Source organism: Pan paniscus, chromosome 2 (assembly GCF_029289425.2).
Source record: "Pan paniscus chromosome 2, NHGRI_mPanPan1-v2.0_pri, whole genome shotgun sequence".
Taxonomy (NCBI): domain Eukaryota; kingdom Metazoa; phylum Chordata; class Mammalia; order Primates; family Hominidae; genus Pan; species Pan paniscus.
In genome coordinates, this window is record NC_085926.1 from 43,555,019 (window position 1) to 43,582,092 (window position 27,074).

The window sequence follows — 27,074 nt, forward strand, 5'->3', positions numbered from 1 at the left end:
TAAAAATATGAGTCAAAATTAAGAACCCAAGGAAGGCTTTATAGAAAATCAGACAAAGCTAAAGATAAAAACCAATGAATGATAACACAGGCACAAAGAAAATATCTACAATTGAGCCCTGAGGACAAAAAACGAAGAAAACACGTAAAAAGAGTAAAAGACAAGGAACTACAAGGAACTAAAAGGGGGAGGTATTAGAGTACAAACAATATCTGAAGAGACTGACCAAGAATTTCCCAAAGCTGACAAAATATACCAAGGCACAGATTTAAGAATCTCTATATACCTCCATCAAGATAAATAAAAAGAAAAAGCACAGTAAAACATCAGAAAAGACAAGAGAGAGAAAATTCTTAAAGCAGAAAAATAAAGACAAAGTACCTTGAAGGGCAATAATTAGACTGAAAGAGTATCTTCAGTGTCCCAAGAGAATATTATGGCTACTCCAAAATTATGTACTTGGTCAAAATATGCCTCAAGAATAAAAGACAAATAAAGCCATTTTCAAACATACAAAAATTGACCCTGAGACAGGGTCTCACTCTTTTGCCCAGGCTGGAGTACAGTAGCATGTGCCACCATTCCCAGCTAATTTTTGTATTTTTTGTAGAGACAGGGTTTTGCCATGTTGCCCAGGCTCATCTCGAACTCTTGGTGATCCTTTAGCCTTGGCCTCCCCAAATTGCTGGGACTTCAGCTTCAGGTATAAGCCACTGCACATGGCCTTTGTTTTGTTTTGTTTTGTTTTTAGACAGGGTCTTGCTCTGTCACCCAGGCTAGTCTGGAGTACAGCGGTGTGATCGTGGCTCACTGCAGCCTCAAACTCTGGGGCCCAAGCAATCCTCCCACTTCAACCTTCCAAGTAGCTGGGACCACAGGTGCATGCCATGACACCCAGCTAATTTTTTCATTTTTGTAGAGATGGGGTCTCCCTGTGTTGTCCAGGCTGGTCTCAAACTACTGAGCTCAAGCAGTTCTCCCTCCTCAGCTTCCCAAAGTGCTGGGATTGCAGGTGTGAGCCATGTGCCTGGCCAAGAGTGTTAAGACAGAAGGAAATGATTGCAAACGATCTGGCATCTGGAACATAGCAATCTTATATTTAGTGAACAGACAGCTTTTGTAATATAGGAACTCCCCTACCGCCTTTTAAATTTAATTTCCTCTTTACTAAATTTCTCTTTTGTTGAATTTCTCACTACATATAAGACACTGTATTGGTACCTAAATACACAATTCTATGTAATCTTCCTAAAGTCCTATAATTTATACTTTAAAAACCAAGAGGAAAATTGAATGAAGGAGTTACTTTGTTAAGCTCATAGTAAGCAAGAAGTTCATTTCCCATGATACACAGCTTAAAACTAGAGAAAATAGAGTCATTAGAGATATCCAAATTCTGTATGTTTTTTCCTACTAAATGAAATCTTCATTTTGAATTATCTACCATACAACTCTGTTGAAGATGAGCTAAACAGTTCAAGATAAAATGACAAAGTGAAACCATATTACAGAATCTTCTGACCTAAAGCAAAATTAAATGTATAAAACAAGTAAAACAGTGCCCAAATATTAATAACAAAAAATAGCAGCCAAAAAGTAAACCTCAAGCCAAAATCATGACCAAGTGAAGACAACACCAACAATGAACTGATAACAAAGGATCCTTCTAACAATTTGGAGAATTCCAACCATTTACGGTCATACATCACTTAATGACAAAGACAGTTCTGAGAAATGGGCAGTTTCACTGTTGTGGAAACATCATAGAGTGTACTCATACAAACCTAGATGGCATAACCTATTACATACCTAGGCTATACAGTATAGGTATGTATAGGTTTGTAGCCTTATTACTCCAAGGCTACAAACCTATACAGCATGTTACTGCACTGAATCCTGTAGGCAATTGTAACACAATAATATGTATTTGTATATCTAAACATAGAAAAAGTACAGTGAAAATACAGTATAAAAGATTTAAAAATGAATACACCTGTATAGGGTATTTACCATGAATGGAGCTTGCAGGACTGGAAGTTGCTCTGGGTGAGTCAGTGAGTGAGTGGTTAGTGAATGTGAAGGCCTAAGACATTATTGTATACTACTGTAGACTTTATAAAACACTGTACATTTAGGCTATACTAAATATATTTTAAAAAGTTTTCTTCACTTTATAAACTTTTTGATTTTTTTGACTTCTGTAATAACACTTACAGTAAGATACAAACACATTGTACAGCTGTACAAAAATATTTTATTTATATGTTTATTCTAGAAGCCATTTTCTATTTAAATTTTTTAAATTTTTTAAACTTTTTTTTAAAAACTAAGACACAAATACATTAACCTAGATCTACACAGGGTCAGGATCATCAATATCACTGTCTTCCACCTCCACGTCTTGTCTCACAGAAAGGTCTTCAGAGGCAGTAACACACATGGAGCTGTCATCTCCTATAACAATGCCTTCTTCTGGAATACCTCCTGACGGACCTGCCTGAGGCTGTTTTATGGTTAACTTTTTTTTCAATATAAGGAGGAGTACACTCTAAAATAATGATTAAGAGTATAGTATAGTAAATACATAAACCAGTAAAAGTGGGTTCATTACCATTGTCAGGTATTATGTACTATACATAATTATATGTGCTACTTTTATGCAACTGGCAGCGCAGTAGGTTTGTTTACACCGGCATCACCACAAACACATGAATACTGTGTTACACTACGATGTCAGCAGGTGACACGAATTTCTCAGCTCTGTTATAATTTTATGGAACCATCATATATGCAGTCTGTTGTTGACCAAAATGTCATTATCCGATACATGACTGTACATGCATGTGTCTGCAAATTAATCTTTATCACACTGTCAGGCACAGAAAAACAGCTAGATATTTTAGTAGATTGCTGAATTAGACTTCAATGAACTCTAGAAGTATACCAATTTTATTTTATGAATACTAAATATCAGTAATCCTCAATAATTTATTTAATGGGCAATTAATAAGTAGTCCTTTCCAATCTGTAAAAATGAAAGCCTATGAAATTGTATCCTATTGACTGAAATGAACCCCAAAAGAACCTGCATTTTTAGGATAACTTCAGGAGAATATCAAGAGAATCTTCAAGACCTTGTCTAAGGTTTCTTATCTAGTTCTCTACCCAATCCTTTTTCCTTGGTTCCTGTGGCAGAGATTTGAGCTATCCTCTGAAATCCACTCTCCCTTTCTTTGTCTAAGTACATGGCTAGACTACATTTTCCACACAGTTGGAGTTAGGTGAGCATGAGACTAAATTCTAGACAATAGTATGTGAGCAGAAGTACTCACAACTCCAGATCAAGGCTTTTAAGGGAGTGCTTCTATCTCTCCTCAATGTTTTATTTCCCTTTCCATGGGCCACTGAGATACTGGGGAGATACAAGACAGGGAAGTATGGCTTCCTAAATCAGAAGGGAGTTGAGCCACCTACCAATCCAGAATACCTGCCTTGAACAGTTACATGAGTGAGAAATCTATTATGTTTGAGCCTATTACATATGTCAGGATTTAAACAATACAGCAGTCTAGCTTACTCTGATTAATAGTATACAATCCCTCTGTCTTGTTTTGTTCTAGTGATTTGGACTTTGGTTAATTATGTCTAACTATTAGAATTGGTTAAGAGCTTGATCTCTGGAGACAGACAGACATAAATTCAAATTCAATTCATGACCTCTCAGTTATGTGACCTTATGCAATTTATTTATCCTCTTCTGTAAAGTGGGATTAATAAAAGTACATGCCACACTGAATGGTGTGAAAGGAAATGAGAGACATGTACAGCACAGTGCTTGCCACATAGCAAGCATGCAACAAATGGTAACCTTTTTATTACTGGCTACTAGTATAAATAGAATATTAAAACTCTGGAATTAAACTCTCTTCAGAGAAATTCTAGTCAACTCTGATCAAGTTTCCAGCTCTAACCAGCAAGAACAAATATGATAAGGCTGACAGTAAAATAAGTAGCCATAGGGTAGAGGTAGTCTACCTAGTGTGTCAAAGATATTCTTATTGGAATAGCCCAAACTTGCTGTTAAAAAATATTAATAACACTTTCAGATGCACAAAAAACAAAACACTTCCATTTAAATTCAAAGTTATCATAGACTCTTTCCTTGGTTTCCAGAATGCTTTCTTACCTTGATTCTCTCCCTACCTCTAGAATCTCCTTTTCCTTCTGGCTTCCCCACCACTATCTGCAAAAATATGCCCAAATCATTCCTCCTTTAAGTGCACTGGAATAAAGAAAATTAAATATTTTATATATATATATATATATATATGCCCAAGAAACAATCTCAAGACTTTTGCCTTCTTTCTGTATTATTTCTCCCTCTAAACCCTCTTTCTTTCTCTTAAATTCAAACTCTAACCTGTGTTGCTGTCTTTGCAATCTGTCTCTAGTTTTGTCTTCTAAGCTGAGCTCCCTCAGGAGTTTCCAACACTGTTATCTCACTAAAACTTGTCTCAATAAAACCAAAACTAAACATACACTTCTCCCCAGCCTCAGCTTCCTTCCCAGTTTCCCTGCCTTTCTCAGGGATACCACCTTCAGCTCTGTTACCAAGCTTGCAAAATAGTGGAGCCAAGCTGGAGACATACAAATGGAGTCAGTCACTTAAGGCTTAAAGGCCTTGCTCTAAAGTGTTTTTCAGGTGACCCTATCTAACCCAGTGATTCTCAACCAGGGCAATTTTCAGACTTTGGACTTACTTATTCTAACTGTGCACTTCATACAAGCTTTAATGACTCCAAAGTATAAAGGTAAATCAAACTCAAGGGAACAATCACAAAGGAGTGGCCAACACTGCATAACATCTTTCTTTTCTTCAGTAGAAATCATAATCTTGCAGCAATCTGATTAAACAGATTCAGGATATCTGGCTTGAACCATTCAACTTTTTTTTCCTCTAACAGAGCTTAGGTTTTGTCAGGGGCAAAAAAGGCCTTCTAAGTGAATGTTGGATTAAAATTATACTCCCGGCTGGGCACGGTGGCTCACGCCTATAATCCCAACACTTTGGGAGGCAGAGGTGGGTAGATCACCTGAGGTCAGGAGTTCGAGACCAGCCTGGCCAACATGGTGGAACCTTGTCTCTACTAAAAATACAAAAATTAGCCAGGCGTGGTGGCACACGCCTGTAATCCCAGCTACTCGGGAGGCTGAAGCAAGAGAATTGCTTGAACCTGGGAGGTGGAGGTTGCAGTGAGCCAAGGTCACACCACTGCACTCCAGCCTGGGTGACAGACAAAGCAAGACTCTGTCTCAAAAAAAAAAAAAAAATCAAGTTATACTCCAAATGTATCAGGAATGCTATTGAAAGATACCAGCCAAATCAATATTCAACATGCTAGGTTCAATGAAGGAAATCAGATCAAGACAAAATCTAGTGGTCACCTCCAAATAGCTAATAATGCAGTCAGAACACTTAATGCATAAAAATTTTGGACCAGGCAATGGGGGACACATGTTCTACAAAAGGAACAATGTGTAAAATCAGTGAAGCAAGAATAAAGACAGCATGGGAAAAGAACAATAAGAAGACTGGCCTGACCAGAGCAGAGGGGCTACATTTTATTAGATGCAGCCATTTAAGGATAACAAATGCTATAGTTTACATCTGATCCAATGGCCAGTACGTTCTTGTAGGTTTCTGAGCAGAGGATTTTGTGTCAGAGTAATACAAATCTCAGTAAGTAAATCTATTGGGCGAGAATATGGGTACACTTTGTGGTATTCTTTTAACTCTCCTGACTGAAATTTTTCATAATAAAAAGCTGGTGGGGGCGAATATTAACCTACTAGTAGAATACAGAGGCTGAGTTCATCACCTTCAAAATGGAAATATCAAATACAATAAACACTTATCATGTGCTTACTATGAGCCAGGCCATGAGAGTCAAAAGGTACAAAGGTAAATAAAGTCTACACCTTGCTTTTGAGGAGCCCTTAGTCTAGTAGCAGAAGCAAGCATGCATCAAATTATTCTAACACATGGGCTAAGTACAGTAGCAGGAACCCAAAAAGTAGGTGTAGCCTCAGGAGAGGGCACTGTCTGGGAAGGGATGATGGGAGCCAAACAGCGTTCAACTTAGACTAGATACACAGAAAACCCCAAGGTTTCCAATCTTGGATATGGGAAGAATAACTATGCGTGAAAAAATAGCAAAGTTGGAAAGAATGTCTAGTTTAAGGGAACAATAAAGTGTTCCGCAGAGTATCTGGGGACATGCATCAAAGGTCAACGTTTTTGAACATTTATGCATTGTTCAATGTGAGTAATAAAAGGACAACCTTATTCATAATAACCAGATCATAAAACAATTTTGCTGAGACACTAAAAGCAGGTTTCCATTCTAAACATGTATATGAGCACTATCTACAAACTCATATATTATTTGCTCACTGATTATTCTCATTTGAGATACTTTATGCCTTTCATTATGCAAGGCACAACCTTAACAATATTTGCAATATGACAGACAAATTTCACTATCCCTGATATACAAAGAGTCCTTACAAATCAACAACAGAAAATAAAAAAACATAAAAATACAACTCATAAAAGAAATATGCCAAGACACATTTGAAAAGATGTCCAGAGTCACCAATTTTAAAAATGCAAAGTAACAATAAGATACTTTTCCCTTTTCAAATCAGCTGAAGCTAAAAAATGGAAAGAACCCAGTTTGGGGATAGGTGTAGAAAATCTACCATTTTCACGCATTGCTGACAGATGTCATAATTTGATATCACATTTCCAGAAAGCAGAGAGGCAGCAAGAAAAATAATATTAAACGTTCATACTCTTCAACATAACAATGCTATTTCTAAGAATTTATCCCAAATTCTTAGAAGAAAACTAAACTATATATATATATATATATATATATATATATATATAGGTTCATTAGTTTTTTATGGAAATTATCTCAAAAAGATAATTAAGCCAAATATGCATGTAAAAGTTCATTACAGATTTTTATTTATGCATTTATGGCAAAAAACAACTTAATATTTCAATGTCCATCAACAAGAAATTGGCTAAAGTCTGGTACAAGAATACAATAGAACCATTAATACTGAGATACAGACCCAACTATATTTATTAACATGGAGAGATTTCCTAACACATTGTAAGGTAAAAAATGTAAAGTATGATCATATAAATATATATAATAAATACACAGTAATATCAAAATAACACCAGCTATCATTTGCTAATGATTTACCACATGCAAATGTACACTGTAGCCCAGTGTACATTTTTATGTGAATTAATCCTCACCCCTTGAAGAAGAAACTTTAATGCTACCATTTTACCAAAGAGAAAACTTAGGTGAAAGAGATTAAATAGACTGTCTAATATCTTGCAGTAGCAAACAGGGGAGCTGGGACTCACAACCAGACAGCCTGACACCAAAGTCCACATCCTGAAGCATGTGTATATGCACACATCAAGCTATTGTGTGTGTGTGTGTCTGTTTACGTGAATAAAAGCTGCATCAATGGCTACTCAGATATATTTCTCCAAGTTGTTCTTCCTAGGTAGTAGCATTTGGGATAATTTTTATTTTATTATTTACTTTTTTAATTTGATTTTTAATGAGTGGGTATTTTTTATAATCAGAAAAAAAGTGGCTCTATATTTGTAAAATAGTATAGAAGCCTCACATTTTCAACAGCAAATGTAAAATACACACTTCAGTTAAAGCCAAATTTCATATATATATGTGTATATATTTTTTGTTTTTTGTTTTTTTTTTCTTGAGACGGAGTCTCATTCTGCTGCCCAGGCTGGAGTGCAGTGGCGCAATCTCGGCTCACTGCAACCTCCGCCTCCTGGGTTCAAGCGATTCTCCTGCCTCAGCCTCCCGAGTAGCTGGGACTACAGGGGCATGCCACCACGCCCAGCTAAGTTTTTGTATTTTTAGTAGAGACAGGGTTTCATCGTGTTAGCCAGGATGGTCTCGATCTCCTGACCTTGTGATCCACCCGCCTCGGCCTCCAAAAGTGCTGGGATTACAGGTGTGAGCCACCGCGCCCAGCTACCAAATGACATTTTTTCACTATATGATACAAGATATTTTGCTTTTCTTCACCAGATTAAAAGCATGCCAACCTTATATAAAAGCTACCTAGATTTAAAATGTGGTTTGTTCTGAGGAAAGGTCACATACTCAACAGTATGTGAAATAAAAGGATCCGTACATAAGCATATCATCTTCCATCCCGCACCTATCCAGGAGACTGCAAAGCTTCAGAGAGCTGGACAATGATAGACTCTTTAAGAGGGGAAGGAATCTTAGAGATCAGTTAAGCCCTCGCTATCATGTTACTCAGAAAGCCCTCGCTATCATGTTACTCAGACCCAAAGTCACACCACCGGTGTGGCAGAAGCAGAACTGGAATCCAATGCTCTTTGAACAACACCATGCCATCAGAAGACAACCTTTTTTCTTTCTGTGAACTTACCAGCCAATAAAGTCAAAGCCCATATTATGCCCTCATCATCAAAAAATAACACTAGCCTTGCTACAATCATGCAGGTGCATGCTGTAGCTCAATAATAACCTCAAGACCAACACAAGTGCTGGCATTGCCTGGATTCTGCTTTAAGCAATGAGAATCATGTAGGTAGAGGGAAGACAGGCTGCTGGGCTTTTTTAGTGGAAGCTGGTAAGCCTAGCCCCTTTAAGGCTCCAGGACATAAGATGCTCTTGGAGCTTTGAACACTGCAGTGACACAGTCCACAGTAAGAACCAGCTCTGCTCCTCTTGTGCCCATTTTCAGTCACTCTACACTTGTGCCAGCCGTTATGCCACAGTGCACATACAGGCCAGCTTACTTAAGCTGTCTCTTCTTTCTGTCCCTGCAGTTCCATCCAGGGGTGCTCTCTGCTCAGGAAATGTCTGTCCCCATATGGTAATCCCACCTGGGTATGTCCACTCCTCAGGGAATTGCCTGTATAGTAAAACCTCTGGGGATCCCCTCTCTTTGGGTTATTCCTGCCCCTCTCTGTGTTTTTTCATGCAGCAGGGTTATGGATGTGACAGACTTTCATCTTGCAGTTCCCTGGCCAGGCTTGCTCCAGTCTCTCTTCTCTAATTAGCTGGCTCAATGACGTAAATATCAAGTGTAAGGTGTAAAGCGGTGGAAACAAGAAGCCTCATGGCAGCCTTGGCCTAAACTGAGTTCTGGAATCTACTTTTACCAGAGGGTCTTAATGGGAACTTGCTCTACCATTACCAAGCATACGAGATGAAAAAATGGAAACAAAATACCAGACAGGGACATGAAGGCTTTAAGTCTTCCTGCAGGTGTAGCACAAACCTTATGGTTCCAGTTGGGGCCAATCTAAAAGCAAACAATGATTTGACCATACAGACTTCCTGGGCACCAGAGGGTAGAATGATTTCTGTATTGCAGCCAATATACTCCTTTGATCGGGACTCTCAGCCAGGACAGCAGCCAGGCTGATTATAAGGCACAGAGCAGCCAGGTTCCACACAGACCCTGGGGCGTGGGATCATGAGACAGCGATCCCAAATTGTGTTCTTTATCATGTGTCGAATTGCACACAGAGTCAAAGAGAGACCTACAAATAAGTTAAATTCATGTGGCTTTTACATTAACAACTGGATCACTGGCCCACAAGAGGTAAAGTCTGACCATTGTGGTCAAGATGTAGAGAAACACACTGTGAGTTCACCATGGAGAGGTCAGGGGAGTGTGTGGAGAGTGGGGAGTTATTTTAACAAGGATCAGGAAAAGAATAATGGATTCTTTATTCTGGGGATTATTCTTTTCCTGAATTTGGGTAAAGAAAAAAAAAAGTCAATGGAATTATCACAAACTCAAAGGTTAAGAAGGAAATGCATAACACTGTCTTCAGGAATCACCTTATTCCAGATTCAAAGAGAAACAGGAACGAAAAGTATTCTCAGTTATGAAGCAGATTAGGAAACACTTCAGTAAGAGAAAAATGAAGGACCGCACTGCTCAAGCTGGAAGATGAGAGGAATCTCCATAGGACAAAAGTTGCAATTTTAATGGCCAGGCTAAAAGAGGGCCAGGCCAGGCCAACTCCAGAGGACCCGAGATGCAGAGACACTACTTACCTACAGGCAGGCAGTTAATGGTGAGAGCAACTGTGGGAGCCTCCCTCCTTGTACCTAGGGCAGCTGCCTTGGGGAGTTACACAGATGTAGACAGACGTGAGAATGGAGAATCAGCCCCGCATACACCCATCCTTACTATAACAGTTTCTCAGTAACACAGATAACTTAGGGAAGCTGGTGAGGACCACTCCCTGAGGGAACTCCATGCCCTCAAGATTCCACAGGAAGGTACAGGAGAGGTGAGACACAGGATACTGAAGACAGTCCTGCCACAACAGCCCAGGCCGGATTAGATGCTGCACTAACCTCTGCACACAATCACTCAACTGAGTCTAGCCATGGAAGCACCAGTGAGGAAAACAAGAATATTTCCTCCTCTCACTCATGCCTCCATCTACTCTCATTACCCCAGATACTGCCAAGAGTTTGCTTGTTTTGGCTAGAATAATGTCAGAAATATACTGTGGCATCTCAGTAGAAATGCTCTAGAGGCTGTGAGGTGGCCCTGGGCTGAAGAAGTTCCCAAGAACAGACCTTTAAAACTGGGACAAGTTGATCACACTTGGTAAAGGGTAAAGGCCATTACTCTTTCCTCCAAAAGACCCAGGGACTGGAGTCAGCATCTGGCACTCTGTTTTTGAAAGATTCCCACTGCCAATTCATAGACTAATAAAAGAGATAATAAGCATGGATTACTCAGATCATGCTTTCTAGTCTGTAACTCCCAGAAGATTTAGAAATGGCATATAAAAGTAATTAAAAGGCACCTTATTAGTTACACGTCTTTTTTTTTTTCTTTGAGGCAGAGTCTCGCTCTGTCGCCCAGGCTGGAGTGCAGTGGCGCAATCTCTGCTCACTGCAAGCTCCGCCTCCCAGGTTCACGCCATTCTCCTGCCTCAGCCTCCCGAGTAGCTGGGACTACAGGCATCCGCCACCATGCTCGGCTAATTTTTTTTTGTATTTTTAGTGGAGACGGGGTTTCACCGTGTTAGCCAAGATGGTCTCGATCTCCTGACCTCGTGATCCGCCTGCCTCAGCCTCCCAAAGTGCTGGGATTACAGGCATAAGCCACCGTGCCCAGCTATGGTTATACATCTTAATCAAACAGTAGTCTATTCATATAGAAAAGGAAGATAAATATCCCCTTCTAAGGGATAGGTTTTGGATATGAATTCAGGGGAGATGTGTGCTTTCTAGCAGGCCTGCTTCACTTTACAGGTCTGCACCAGGTCATCCTGTTTAGGAGGCTGCTCAGGTTAAAAGAGGCTAAGGACATATGACGACTAAATACAGTGTAGGATCTCAGACTGGATCCTAAATATTAGTGGGACAATTAGTGAAATTTGAATAAGGTCTGTAGATTACACTAATAGAATTGTATCAATGTCAATTTCCTGGTTTCAACAATTGCACCATCGTCATCTAAGATGTTCACATCTGGGGAAGCTAGGTGAAGGGCATAAGGAAATTTGTACTATTTTTGCAACTTCTTGTAAATCTAAAATTATTTCAAAACAAGAAACTTTTTAAAAAGAGCCTCTTCCAGGGGCTGGGCACAGTAGCTGAGGCCTGTAATCCCAGCACTTTGGGAGTCCATGGCGGGTGGATCTATTGAGCTCAGGAGTTCAAGACCAGCCTGGGCAACATGACGAAACCCTGTCTCTACAATAAATACAAAAAAAAAGAAAAAAAAAATTAGCTGGATACGGTGAAGCTCTCGCCTGTAGTCCCAGCTACCCAGGAGGCTGAGATGGGAGGATCACCTGACCCCAGAGGTCAAGACTGCAGTGAGCTGTGACTGCACCACTGCACGCACTGCAGTTTGGGCAACAGAGTGAGACCTTGTCCAAAAAAAAAAAAAAAAAAATCCTCTTCCACCCAAAATTCCGTAATTTCCTAACACATACACACAAAAACTCATACACATTAAAAATAACAGTTTTTGATTCACACATGACATGAGATTTATTGTGAGCTTTTAACCATTAAAACAAAGGTTTACTGCTTATAAAAACAGAAGGCTAGAGACAATTTAACTGACAGATGAGAAATAGGCTTAGTACAGCTCTCATGCAAGCCATGACAAATATATCCATTTGAGGAACACTGATTTTTCACCTCCAAGCACAGTACTAGGCACATAACTAAAACTCTAATATTTAAAAAAAGAATGAATCCACATGATGAATGACAAGCATTTTCAAAGATGTTTAAGAAGAATTTGATCCACAAAAATGCTAAGTGAGAAAATGTAAGGTGGAAAGAAAAAGCAAAAGTATGAAGTAATATAACAATATTACCCCAATTAGGTAACAATACTACCCTAATTTTGTGTACATTCATATACACAAAAATACAAAAATTAGGAAGAAATGCATCAAAATGTTATTACATGTGGCAAAACTAAAGATTTTAATTTTCATCCTTATAATTTTCTCTGTCTTCCAAGTTGTCTACAATAAAAAAAGTTGGCCAGCACAGTGGCTCACGTCTGTAATCCCAGCACTTTGGGAGGCCGAGGTGGGAGGATTACCTGAGGTCAGGAGTTCAAGACCAGCCTGGCCAACATGGTGGAACCCCATCTCTACTAAAAACACAAAAATTAGCCGGGCGTGGTGGCAGGCGCCTATAATCCCAGCTACTCGGGAGAATCGCTTGAACCCGAGACGCGGAGGTTGCAGTGAGCAGACATTGTGCCACTGCACTCCAGCCTGAGCGACAGAGCAAGACTCCGTCTCAAAAAAAACAAAAAGAAAAAAGTTTCAGTGGGTTTAAGTGCATTTACACACTTCAATTTATCAAGACTTTTCTATGCCCTTCCATTATTTTAGATCTTTCAAATTTCATTCATCTGCAACTCTACGATTCTTTCAGCAACAGCTGTTCAGAACAGATGATTTACTTTCCATAGCGAATTTTAAACTGTTTATCATGCAGAATGGGCCCTTAGAAAACATCTAGTCCTCTAGATTTGTATGACTTTAAATTAAAAGTAGACACTACAAAGTGGATTTAACCGCTTTAAACCCCACAGGATTAGATTTAAACTCCGCAGGATTTAAGGCAATATGATACAACTGTGTCTTGAGTCTGAATAAACCTCAGCTGCACTTTTTAAGTCTGGGATCTCCATACACCGTCCTGCTGGAATATAAGGTTTTACAGAAGGCAGCGCACACCAATGCTGGTGCTGTGAAGGCACCCACAAAATCAGACGCTGCCTATAGGGGAGAACCCCATTCCATCCACGTTTCTCAGGTGTCCCAGGCACTAGCCAGACAGGTATCTATTATTTAAACTGTACAGTATGTCCCAGTCAAAAGCCTGGAAACCCAGTCACCTCCATGTGAGCATTATCCTGCAAGCTCGCTCCGGCCAAACCTGCTTGGAGACAGCCTAGTCCGCCCTGATCCCCGGACTGCCCGGGAAGCAAGAACCCCGGGACCCGCGAGCTGACCCTTCGAAAAACCACCCTTCACTCCGCTCCGCCGACCACCCCACTCACTGCCTCCTTCCCCAAAGCGCTGAGGCCCCCAACATCCTCCATCCTGACTTCACCAGCCCCAAATTTCCTCCTCACCGCCTTTCTCTCAGGACTCAAACCCTCGCCCCAGACCCATAATCCCCTCCACAAACCTCTCCCCCCGCCTGCGACCGCCGCTCCCCGCAACACCTTCACTCGTCCCTGCCCCCACAGCCCCCGCGCCCATCCTGGTCCCACTTCCCATCCCCAGGGGTGCTGGCACCGGGAGGCGGCCCGGGAACGCAGGGCGGCGACCAGGCGGAGCTCCTAGAGCCTGCAGCGGCCGGGGCTCTGTGGCTGCAAGGGGCCGGGCTCTGCTGCGGACAGCTGGGGGGTCCGAGGTGCCCTCCCCGACTCACCAGCCGCCGCAGCGCTCCACGTCTTCGGAGGCGGGTCCGAGAGCCGGCGAGAACCGGAGGCCGGGCGAAAGAGTGCTCGGTGCGGGGGGCGGGCCAGGCCAGTGGGGCGGGCGCCGCCGAGCGCTGGGCGTGGCGGACGCGGCGGGGCCTAGATGCGGTCACACGCGGGGGGGCGGGGCCGCGGCGGGAGAGGCGGGGCCTCACTGGGCGGTAGCTCCGGGAGGGGCGGAACTGCGGTGGGAGGGGCGGGGCCTCACTGGGTGATCCTAGTGGACGAGAACCTAGACTGAACCGGTCCGAAGAAAAAAAGGCAGCCCTCATTGGGCTGTCGCCTGGAACAGGAGCCCAGGCCGGGAGAAAGAGAGGGGCGTGCCTAACGTACTGTACCACCCATCGAAATCCGGACGGCAGCGGGAGAGGCGCGGCCGAGAAGGCAGAGGCCTGGTTGGGCTGTCACTCCGAGCCGGGGCGGCATGTGGCTGGGCTCTCCAACCGCGAGCGGTCGGGGCAGGGGAAAGGAATACGCCCCTTCACATTTCCCTCTTCCATCTCTTAAAGACCAGAACCTAATTTTCTGGTCACTTTCAGGTATAAGAACAAGTCTCATTTTAACTGTAGCTCACTTTCAAGTTGTGAAAAACGCAGATCCTTTTATAATTAAAACCTAACATCCAACCACAGCCAAATCCCAAAACCCTTGCTCCTCCTAGAAATCGCCAGACACCTTTCCACCTCCAGGCTCAGGGTCTTTGCCCCAGCCATTCCCTCTGCCCAGAAAGCTCTTCCCTCGGTTGGCTGCTTGGCTCACTTCCTCACCTCCCTCAGTATTTGCTGGGCTCTCACTTTCTCCCTGAGGCCCTTTCTGACCATCCTACTTAATACCTGTTCTCATCTGCTCCTCACCCCACCATTTCCTTACCTGCTCTCCTATTTCTTCTGTCCACCACACTTTTTGACTTTTTGTTGTTGTTGTTTTGAGATAGAGCCTCGCAATGTCACCCAGGCTGGAGTGCAGTGGCGCAGTCTCGGCTCACTGCAACCTCCGCCTCCCGGGTTCAAGCGATTCTCCTGCCTCAGCCTCCTGAGTAGCTGGGATTACAGGCGCGCACCACCATGCCCAGCTAATTTTTGTATTTTTTGTAGAGTCAGGGTTTCACTATGTTGGCCAGACTGGTCTAGAACTCCTGACCTCAGGTGATCCGCCTGCCTCGGTTTCCCAAAGTGCTGGGATTACAGGCGTGAGCCACCGCGCCCTGCCGGCTTTAAGTGTTTTTAGTTACCCAGGGTCTACCACAGTCTGAAAATAGGTGAGGCCAGAACAATAAGATATTTGGAGAGAGAAAGAGAGACCATATTCACCTTTTATTACAGTCTATTTTTATAATTGTTCTATTTTATTATTATTCATTGTTGTTAATCCCTTACTGTACCTAATTTAAAAATGAAACTTTATCATAGTATGTATGTATGTGTAGGAAAAAACATAGTATACATAGAGTTTTATACTATCCTCAGTTTCAAGCATCCACTGTGGATCTTGGAATGTATCTCCCACAGATAATGGAGGATTACCAGCCCCAATGTTTAGAACAGTGTTAGGTCCATAGCAGACAAGCAATAATTCTGAAATGAAAAATTAAAAAAATGAATGAACACTTTCTGCCTCCATACATCCAGCTTTGGCCAGATCAATGCCTCAACAAACTGCAGTGGGGAGAAGGCTGGTCTGTTCTTTACTCCCCACCCTTCTCTGGGTCTTCCAGGTTCCAGGCAGGAGGCAGGGAAACTAAAAGAAAGGAGCAGAAGACTCGTTACTTGGTAGGAGCAGTTTGTCATTCTTTCTAGTCCTCTGATGCTATCATGGCAGCTCACAACATTATTAACCAGTTTTTGTGCAGCTATCTTTTTGTAGGTCCTGTGTGGTTATGTTCAGAAGTTCTCTCTTTCTTCTGAAAATCAGGACAAATTATTTACGAACTTCAATAAGTTTAGACATGAATTACTCCTTAGACTTTTGTTTTTAAATTGTACTCTTCCTATCTTCTCATCCTAGAACTCACGGCCATCCTCCATATAATTTCATTTTCTTATATTTATGTGGCTGGAGGAATTAGGAAGAAAAATGAATGGAAATATAAAAGTCATTTTCTCTTGTATAATCTTATTTCATCTCCACAATTAACAAATTAAAACTTTCTGTTAAGTATAGCAAATTGTTGGACAGCATAAATGGCAAACCTGAGTTAATGACATAGATCCCTATATAGTAGTCCCCCTTAGCCACATTTCAATACCCCCACTGGATGCCTGAAACCACAGATAGTACTGAACCCTGTATATATTATGTTTTTTCGACCTGATAGCCTAGATGGCTGCTAAGTGACCAAAAGGTATGTAGCACTGATATAGTTTGGATCTGTGTCCTCACTTAAATCTCATGCTGAATTGTAATCTCCAGTATTGGGGGTGGGGCCTGGTGCAAGGTGATTGGATCATGGGGGTAGATTTCTCATGAATGGTTTAGCACCATCCTCTTGGTGCTGTCCTCGAAATAGTGAGAGACTTTTCACAAGATCTGGCTGTTTAAAAGTGTGTGGCATCTTGCTCTCTCTCTGTTGCTCCTGCTCTCGCCATGTGATATGCCTGCTCCCCCTTTGCTGTCTGCCATGATTTTAAGTTTCCTGAGGCCTTCCCAGAAGCCAAGCAGATGCCAGCATCATGCTTCCTGTACAGCCTGAAAAACCAGAGCCAATTAAACCTCTCTGCTTTATAAATTACCCAGTCTCAGTTATTTCTTTATAGCAATATGAGAATGGACTAATACAAGGACCTACAGTATGGACACACCGGACAAAGAGATGATTCACATCGCAGGAGGGATGGAGTAGGACAGGCGGAGATTTCATCACGATACTCAGAATGGCACACAATTTAAAACTTATGCAATGTTTATTTCTGGAATTTTCCATGTAATGTTTTCTGACCTCAGTTGACTGAAGGTAATTGAAACCATGGAAAGAGAAACTGTGGCTAAGGAGAACTACTGTATCAATTACCTATGACTGCATGTCAAACAATTACACAGAATTAGGGATTCCTTTCTCCACTTGTCTCTTTTTGGGTATTTCCTCCATGTTCTCTCTGGCTTCCAAGAGTCCCTTTTCCCAACTCCTCTGTCCAGAAGGACAGGTTTTCTCTCAGGTGACTGTGTCACCATACCACTGCAGGGCAGCTCCCAGACTGGGAATGGCTTCAGGGAAAGGGAGGGAGAGAAAAAAGGAATCAGCAGTTTCCACCACTTTCTCTAGCTTGCAGCAGCCTTTTTTCCTGGTCCTGTGGCTACATGGTCCGGCTGCTCTCGGACATTTTGCTGATAGTGTCTGGTTGACAATTCCCAATTCATCTGTCCTCAGATCAAAGCCAAGAGGTAGAGGAGAAAAAAATAAAAACAAGACTCTCACTACTACTCTATCTGTCTTTCTTCAGGCTTTGAGTTCCCTGCCATCATGATCCACCTGCTATTATTTACTTTTCAGAGTCCTTGGGTAGTTGTTCTTTATATTTTATCTAGAGGTTTTAGTAGTGATCAATCAGTAGCAGACATGGGCAGCAGTGGACTTACTCTATTTTGGTCAGAAATGGAACTCATCAATCTAATAGATGAAAAAACATTTTAAGTCGTATTTTTCTTATGAAGAGTGAGTTCGAGAGCATCTTCTCAGGTTAAAGAGACATTTGTCTTTCATTTTCTGTGAATTATCTATTTATTTGTATTGTCTAATTTTCTACTATGTATAGAAACTCTTTATATAATAGAATAGTCCTTTTTCTTAGATATGAATGTCAAAACTTTTCCTCAGTTTGTCACGTCCTTTGATTTATCTTATGCTACTTTGTTTTTGTTTTTGTTTATTGGCCATGAAAACTATTTCTAACTGGTCAATTTTACCAGGCTTTTCTTTTACTACGTACTACTTCTGGGTTGCATCGTACTTAGAAAGACCTCCACCTCTCTCTCTCTTCAATTACTTTTTTTTTTTTTTTAACGGGTCTAGCTCTGTTCCCCAGGCTAGAGTGCAGTGGCATGATCTAGGCTCACTGCAACTTCCGCCTCACGGGTTCAAATGCTTCTCCTGCCTCAGCCTCCCAAGAAGCTGGGACTACAGGCGTAAGCCACCACACCCAACTAATTTTTGTATCTTTATTAGAGACAGGGTTTCACCATGTTGGTCAGGCTGGTCTCGAACTCTTGACCTCAAGTGACCCACCCACCTCGGACTCTCAAAGGGCTGGGATTACAGGCATGAGCCACCATGCCTGGCCCAATTACTTTTTAAATTCTTCCATGGTTTCTTGTTTACATCTCATGATGTTATGTTCTTCACTTTTTTTTTTTTTTTGAGACTGAGTCTCGCTGTATCGCCCAGGCTGGAGTACAGTGGTGTACTCCTGGCTCACTGCAACCTCTGCCTCCCAGGTTCAAGCAATTCTCATGCATGCCTCAGCCTCCCGAGTAGCTGGGATTACAGGCATGTGCCACCACACCCGGCTAATCTTTGTATTTTTTTAGTAGAGACTGTGTTTCACCATGTTTGCCAGGCTGGTTTTGAACTCCGGACCTCAAGTGATCTGCCCACCTTGGCCTCCCAAAGTGCTGGGATTACAGGCATGAGCCACCGTGCCCAGCCATGTTCTTTACTTTTAAAATTTGACCAATCAGGAATTTATTTTGATTTGAGGTAAATGGAGTGGATCCAACTTTATATCTTGATAGCTACACATTTTTCCAACCCCATTTCATTAATAATCCGTATTTCCCCTACTGATTTTAAATGCCACCATTATCATATACTAAATTTCCTTCCCTATTTATGAACTTTCTATTCTGTCTTATTAATCTGTTGGTTTATCTCTGTACCAGAATCATAAGATTTTAATTTTTGAATCTTCATAATACTTCATTCTCTCTCTTTAAACTCTACAATACAATCAGAAAAGTCAACCCACCCACCCACCCAGCAGTTCCTGTATTTCTCATTCCCTTCATAACCACCTACAATAGCAGCCACTGAAGACTCACTGTCAGTAAATTGTTCATCCAAGGTGACCATGTACTTTCACTGTTCATCCAAGGTGATAATTTACATAATTTTTCTTCTGTATGCTTAGATTCATAGCATCCCATTTTCCACTAAGTGACAAGGCCACCATCCACCATTGTCTTCAAACCCAGCCAGTACCAGATTCCCAGTTTCAGGGTCTGATTTCTGCAACCACTTCCAATACCAAACTTGTCAGTCAAATTTCAGTACAGAAAACAGAAATCACTGTGTGTATTTTACACAGGAAGATATTTAATAAAGAGAACTAAGTTCTTACCAAATCGATGGAAGGCCTGGAGAAACAGCTCTGGGCTGGACATCTTGGAGTGAACAACTCTACTGGGCCAGTCTACCAAGGAAGCTGCTGGGTCTGAGGCCACTGGAGCCAGGCTAGGCCTGGCACCAAGGCCATGGCCTGAATGTGGACACCTTAATCTGTGATCTAGGGATTTCTGAGTTTGATCAAGAAGCTGCCACAGTCACTACTGCTTCTTAACACCCAGGAAGCTGAAGAATAAGGACTGAAACTTGTGACAAAGAAGCCACAACCTTCCTATTCAGGGGAGGTGTCCAAAGCCACAGGAGGATGGTTTCCTAACCTCCACCTGCCTGATACCAAGATAGTGCATCTAACTGGAGAGCCTGATGTTGTTTTTAGGACTCCGACCTCTAATACCTCTTTACATAAATCTTGCTCGTTTCTTATAGAGTTTATTTCTAGGCAATTTATCTTTCTAATTGCTAAAACTGTTGTTTCTTCCATTATATCTTCTGATTAGTTGCTGCATATATATATATATCATTAATTTCAGTATATTAATATTATACTCAGAATAAAATCTCATAGTTTATAGTGGTCGGGTTTTTTGTTTGTTTGTTTGTTTGTTTATGTGACAGAGTGTTGCTCTGTCACCAGGCTGGAGTGCAGTGGCGCTATCTAGGCTTACCACAATCTCCATCTCCCAGATACAGGCGATTCTCCTGCCTCAGCCTCCTGAGTAGCTGGGACTACAGGTGTGCATAGTAGTTGGTTCTTTTAGGATTTCCAAGTTTACAGTCATATAATATAAAGATAATAAGTATTTTTCCTCCTTTCTTGTCTTGTTTCTGGTATTAAGAATATGTTTTTGGTGTTTACTCAGCAAGGAGGTGTTGTGGGAAGTCAGGGACCCCAAACGGAGGGACCGACTGAAGCCATGGCAGAAGAACATGGATTGTGAAGATTTCATGGACATTTATTAGTTCCCCAAATTAATACTTTTATAATTTCTTATGCCTGTCTTTACTGCAATCTCTAAACATAAATTGTGAAGATTTCATGGACACTTATCACTTCCCCAATCAATACCCTTGTGATTTCCTATGCCTGTCTTTACTTTAATCTCTTAATCCTGTCAGCCGAGGAGGATGTATGTCACCTCAGGACCCTGTGATAATTGCCTTAACTGCACAAATTGTAGAGCATATGTGTTTAAACAATATGAAATCTGGGCACCTTGAAAAAAGAACAGGATAACAGCAATGTTTAGGAAACAAGAGAGATAACCTTAAACTCTGACTGCTGGTGAGCCAGGCAGAACAGAGCCATATTTCTCTTCTTTCAAAAGCAAATGGAAGAAATATCCCTGAATTCTTTTTCTCAGCAAGGAACATCCCTGGGAAAGACAGAATATGCACTTAGGGGTAGGTCTATAGATGGCCCCCCGGGTGTGGCCGTCTTCTATGGTCAAGGCTGTAGGGGTGAAATAGACCCCAGTCTCCCATAGTGCTCCCAGGCTCATTTGGAAGAGGAAATTCCCACCTAATAAATTTTGGTCAGACCGGTTGCTCTCAAAACCCTGTCTCCTGATAAGATGTTATCAATGACAATGGTGCCCAAAACTTCATTAGCAATTTTAATTTCGCCCCAGTCCTGTGGTCCTGTGATCTCGCCCTGCCTCCATTTGCCTTGTGATATTCTATTACCTTGTGAAGTACGTGATCTCTGTGACCCACACCTATTCACACACTCCCTCCCCTTTTGAAAGTCCCTAATAAAAACTTGCTGGTTTTGCGGCTTGTGGGGCATCACGGAACCTACCAACATGTGATGTCTCCCCCGGATGCCCAGCTTTAAAATTTCTCTCTTTTGCACTCTGTCCCTTTATTTCTCAAACCAGCCAATGCTTAGGGAAAATAGAAAAGAACCTACGTGACTATCGGGGCAGGTTCCCCGATAAGGAGGAGATTGACTTTGGATTTGAGATAAACATATTTTATCATTAAGTAAGAATTGATCAATTCTTATTTTGTTGAAATTCTTTACCTATTAGGATGAATGCTGGATTTTATTATATGCCTTTTCATCATCTATGAAGATAGTCATGTGATTTGTTTTTCTTAGTAATTGTGAGTTTCGTTAATAGGTTTCCTTATTTAGCCTTTATTCTAAGAGAAATGAGGAGTCACTGGGGAATTCTGAGCAGATGAGAGACATTATTCAGACTTAAATCTTAACAGAATCACTCAGGCTTCTGTGTTGAGATACACAGCAGAGACACAAGGATGGAAGCTGGCTGTTGCAATCTTTGAGACAAGAGATGGATTGATTGTACCAGGGTGGTAGCAGTGGAACTGATGAGAAGTAGTTGGATTTTAGACATATTTTGAAGGTAGAAGTTTCAGGAATTGATGACATATGAGATGTAAAGTATGAGAGAAAGAGGAGTCAACTGATAACTGAGGTAGGGAAAACTATAGGAAAATCAGATTTGGGAGAAATTCAGGAGCCCTGTGATGGATATTCTTGGGTTTGAGATGCCTTTTGGAAATCTGAGTCAGTAAATAGGCCTCTGGCATTCAGGAGAGATGCCGAAGCTAGAGATAAGAATTTGCAAGTTATCAACAGAAAATGATATTTGATGCTATGAGACTGGATGAACTCACCAGAGTTGTGAGTGCAGTTACAGAAGGGAAGAGGACCAAGGACTGAGCCTCAATCATTAACTCCAATAGTAAGAAGTTGAGAGAAGAGAAAATAGCAAAGGAACTTGGGAAAGACTGGTCAATGAGATGCGAGGTAAACCCAGAGAATGGGGAAGGGCAGTGTCTCAGAAGCAAACAAACAATCTGAATTAAAGAGGAGTTGTGCCATATGTTGCTGGTAGGTCAAGTAAGATAAGAACTGAAAAAATAAAATGACAGCACTAGGATGAACATATTTGTCCTATCAATTATTATAAATCTAAAATCTAAATACTAAATCTAAATACTAAAACTAAAATCTAAATACTAAAATCATTTGTGAATAAAGATATTGAAACTGGATGAATTAAAACTCAGCTCTGTACTCTATATGAGAGACACACCTAAAACAAATTGATTCAAAAAGTTTTAAAATAAAAGATGGGCAAAGACACACCAGACAAATATAAACACCAATAAAGCCAAGATTCTGATAAAGTTAAATTCAGAGGAAAAAAAAAGCCTATTAAACAAAACAGAGAAGGGGAGTTTAGAATGTTAAGGTGCAGACTTCACAATGACGTAACCTCCTATGAGTATATATGCCCCAAGTAACATTGCTGCCCCTCAAATGCACCCAGGTGCCCCTGCTTTGGAGCCTTGGCAGTGGTTGTTACCTCTGCCTGGACTACTGTCCCCCAGAGCACAAGTAACTCATTCATTTCCCTAAGACTTTGCTCAAAACGTTATTTTCTCAATGAATCCTATTGTGACCTCCATATTTAAAATTGTAACTTATTCTGTCTCATTCTTTTAAACTCTATTTTGCACATTGTTTTTGTTCCTGCTCTTCACATCTCTTGCTGAGTGTTCTTTAGTGTCTGTTCTTTCATGGACTGCTTCCAGTTTTTCCTTTATTTCTTTGATGCCTTTTTTTCCCCCTTTCACTTCTTTTTGAAGTGCTACCAGCTCACATTTGATCGGTTGTCTCACTTTCCCTCACGTGAGCTACCTGCAAGAGGTATATGTTAGTAGAGCCCAGTTTCCTGGCTGGAAGGAGTTTGACTGATGGTTCAAGATTGAGTGAGTGAATTGTTTTAGTCTTTACTTCTCCCAAGCTAAAAACTAGGCAGCTGAAAGGCTGCTGTCAGTGCGGTCTTCTCTCCATGTTTACTGGCAGACTGCTTCCTGCAAATAAATGAATTGTCTGCATCTTCATTCAGCTCTGTCCTCCACATGTTGCTCTTCTGGTTAGGATCTGGCTTTGTGACCTTCTCCCACAAGCCCTTTTAATTTGTAGTTTGCACCAGCCTCATTTGAGATCTGCAACCCCTTCTGCCAGCTTTCCTACTAACCCTCACTGCCTTGATACCACTCCCACGTTTTGTGTGGTTTTGAGTTTGAGATATCTCCTTGTTTTGCAAAGGTGAGGTTTTCATTTCTGTTCCTCAGTTGGCCTTATTACTGCTGAGTGGTTTCTAAGAGAAAGGAGGAATGCTTATAGTATCCACCCTTCTCAAACCAGAGTTGCCAACTGATTTTCTATAAATTAGGGTTTTACTATTAGCAAAAGCCAAGTTAGGTGTTCCAGCTATTAAAAGGTCTTCAGACTTGGCATAAACATAGTGCTTTTTTTTTCTTTCTAAGATTTGTTTAAAAATATTCTCATTGTATGAGAGGGACCCACTAGATAACCTCTGGGTCCCCTTCAGCTTGGAAATTCCATGATTCTACATAACACACCCAACTTACCTCAATGAATGTAGAGAACCCATTATTTTCTATGGCAAAAGAAAGTGCTTATAAAAAAAAAAAAGAAGAAAGAAAAGAAAAAAAAAAGAAAGTTACAGGCTGGGTACAGTGGCTCACACCTGTAATCCCAGCACTTTGGGAGGCCAAGGCGGGTGGATCACCTGAGGTCAGGAGTTGAAGACCAGACTGGCCAACATGGTGAAACCCCGTCTCTACTAAAAATATAGAGCGTGGTGGTGGGCGCCTATAATCCCAGCTACTTGGGAGGCTGAGGCAGGAGAATTGCTTGAACCCAGGAGACAGAGGTTGCAGTGAGCCGACACGATGCCACTGCAGTGCATCCTCAGTGACAGAGTGAGACTCTGTCTCAACAACAACAAAAAAAAGAAAGTTACAAAATTGTAATTATCTCCTTCAGAATATGATACAGAGTTCAGTGCTTAAGAAAATTGTTTTGAATTAAATTGACGGTGCTGGTTATTTTCTGTTTGTCCACATCTACCCTCTACCCTTCTCCACCCTCCTCTGTGCCCTAGGAGGCTGGCCTCTATGGATGTGTCAGTAGGCTTCCTTGTCCTCTGGTTCCTGATTGGGTTCAGTTAATGGGAGCACTGGCAGGAGACTAGAGAGAGGTAAGAGAGTGAGGTCAGAGTATTTGTTCCTTGGCTATCTGTGTGCTGAGTCATGGCAAGTTGGCCATGTCCCTCAGTGGAAGGCCATAGCTCCAGTCAGGCAGCCCTTTCCATGTAGTGGAGTAACTGCTTCCACTCCTTGCCCTTCAGGCCTAGAACGGTAATGACTCAATTATTACTAGCTTCAGGGTGCACCACCATCCCTCATGGTTTCCCTAAACTTTGCTCACACATTTGTGAATAGTCTCTTTTTAAAACTCCACTCAAATTACCAAATTGGAGTATGCCATCTGTTTCCTGCCAGGACTGTGACTGATGCATTGGACATGTTTTGCTGCCCTAAATATATTCCAGCATCTCCATGCAGCACTACACAGTTTCTATAATAGACTTGACTGCCATCCTAAACTCTTCCCAACATGACTCAGATTTTAATGGAGGTAATTCACGATTTGATTTTTCATGTTTGGACAGCCTTCATAAGGCAGATATGACATAATGAAAATAGTTCAGATGTGAACATTTAGCTTCTAGTAGGCAATGAATAAAAAGTCTATACAAAGAGCAGTGGTGGTAAATAGAATTAATATTCTGATTATAAAAAATTCTATTTAAATATAACAGCAACCTTTAGATCAAATCAATTATAGTCAGGTATTTTGCATCACGTTTAAAATGCCTCAACATATCAAGTAGAAATAAAATGAAGAGAAAAAGAACTTTACATTTTTGCTGAAGACATTTTTGATGTTTTCTATTTTGAAATAAAAAACGTAAATTTATTTTCATGTATTAAAAGACCTATCTCGTCCCCCTGGAAAGAAATATTAGGTTGGTGCAAAAGTTATTGCAGTTTTTGCCATTGAGAGTAATGGTAAAAACCACAATAACTTTTGCACCAATATAATACATAAACTGTTTCCATCCTCCCTGTAGTGTTGAATACAAGTTAGAGTAGATGAAATACCACATACATATTTTGAATATCTTGGGGAAAATGTTGCACTTGAATCTTTGTTTCAGGGTCTGCTTCCGGGGAAACCCACACTAGGACAACTCTGTTTTTTGTTTATGTTTTTTTGTTTTGTTTTTTTTTACTTGTTTGTTAAGGATTCATCATATAAGGATTCACCATATAAGAATTCACCATATAAAAATGCTAACGTCTGACACACTGGACCACTCAAAGAGAAGATACCAGAGCTGGGCCGGGCATGGTGGCTACGCCTGTAATCCCAGCACTTTGGGAGGCCTAGGCGGGCGGATCATGAGGTCAGGCGATCGAGACCATCCTGGCCAACAAGGTGAAACCCCGTCTTTACTAAAATACAAAAAAATTAGCTGGGCATGGTGGGTGCGCGTCTGTAGTCCCAGCTACTTGGGAGGCTAAGGCAGGAGAATTGCTTGAACCCATGAGGCAGAGGTTGCAGTGAGCCAAGATCTCACCACTGCACTCCAGTCTGGTAAAAGAGCGAGACTCCGTCTCAGAAAAAAAAAAAAAAAAAAAGATCAGAGCTTACCAGATTATACGAACTAAAGAAACCAAAACTATAATGTCAGATTAAGTCAAAGACCTTTAAAACATTACCATTGTCTATTTCATCACATAGATAAAGGACTATATTTACTCTATAAAAGTCACAATTCATCTTCAGCCATGAACTTGTGTTTACTAGAGAATACTTGAATAGCAGTCAGTGTAACATCTATAGGTTATATGGCCAGATGGAGGGATTTTTATTTAAGTCTAGGATACAGAACGAGGACTTGAAGTGTTGTTCATGGTGACCCAGAGTTCAGACGACTAGCATTTGACATCACAGAGGGTTCTGGTACTCAAATTTAGCTCTGAATGTTTTGCAGTCTGTGCTTGAAGAGATGGATTCCGGCAATGAGTGTCCTAAATGATGTGTAGGCTGTTACATGTGGGCTCAGTATCCTTGTTCTTTTGCATTAGGACCAAAGAAGATCATGCTGCTGCACATATTCCCAAGAAAGACATAACTGGCAGTAACATTGCATTTGAGGCCCTTTTGCATCAATGACCCCTCCCTCCCTCCTTTCCTCATCATCCTTCTGCCCTAGCTCCATGGACTTCTCCTTGTGTCCTTAGTCCACACCATGCTTTCCTGCCTCTATACATCTGCTCATGTCTTCCTTCTTCCTGGAATGCCTGACTATTCCACTTCCCACCTGCTGCCTAATTCACACATGCCACAGGACCACATCTCCTTTCATCAGACCAGCTCACATACCACATCTGCCATCAATCCTCTCACGAGACCCTCTAGCTTCAAGTAGTTTATCCCTCCTCTGATTGCCTGTGCTAATCATTCTTTATCTTATATTTATGTGTGTAGATGCCTTACTCCCCAACACAGGTGTGAGCTCAGTGAGGGCAAGGATCATGATATACCTATCCTTAAGTCTTCCAGGATGGTCACCAGATGGGAATAAATGAAGAAATGCAAGAATTCCGAAAGGCACTGGATGAAACTTAAGTGCTTCTTCTTTTAGATTTTGCACCTGCCTTAATATTAATTGCTTCTAGAGGGTGGAGATATGTGTAGGACAAGAATTTCAGGTAGGGGGAA

General features: G+C 41.3%; 1 protein-coding gene across 12 annotated transcripts in view; it reads right to left on the minus strand.

The window, feature by feature from the left end:
• Positions 1 to 27,074, minus strand: part of ANO10 (anoctamin 10) — a 325,599-nt gene that overhangs the window by 242,099 nt on the left and 56,426 nt on the right. For 2 of the 12 annotated variants that reach the window (XM_034956235.3, XM_055109747.2), the window contains exon 1: positions 14,052 to 14,260. The exons of 8 other annotated variants lie outside the window; for them this stretch is intronic. The gene's annotated coding sequence lies outside the window, so the exon portion shown is untranslated. Of the gene's footprint in view, positions 1 to 13,915; positions 14,261 to 27,074 lie in introns of those variants that run through there. 2 more of the 12 variants (XM_055109752.2, XM_063602762.1) reach the window with 2 other exon arrangements.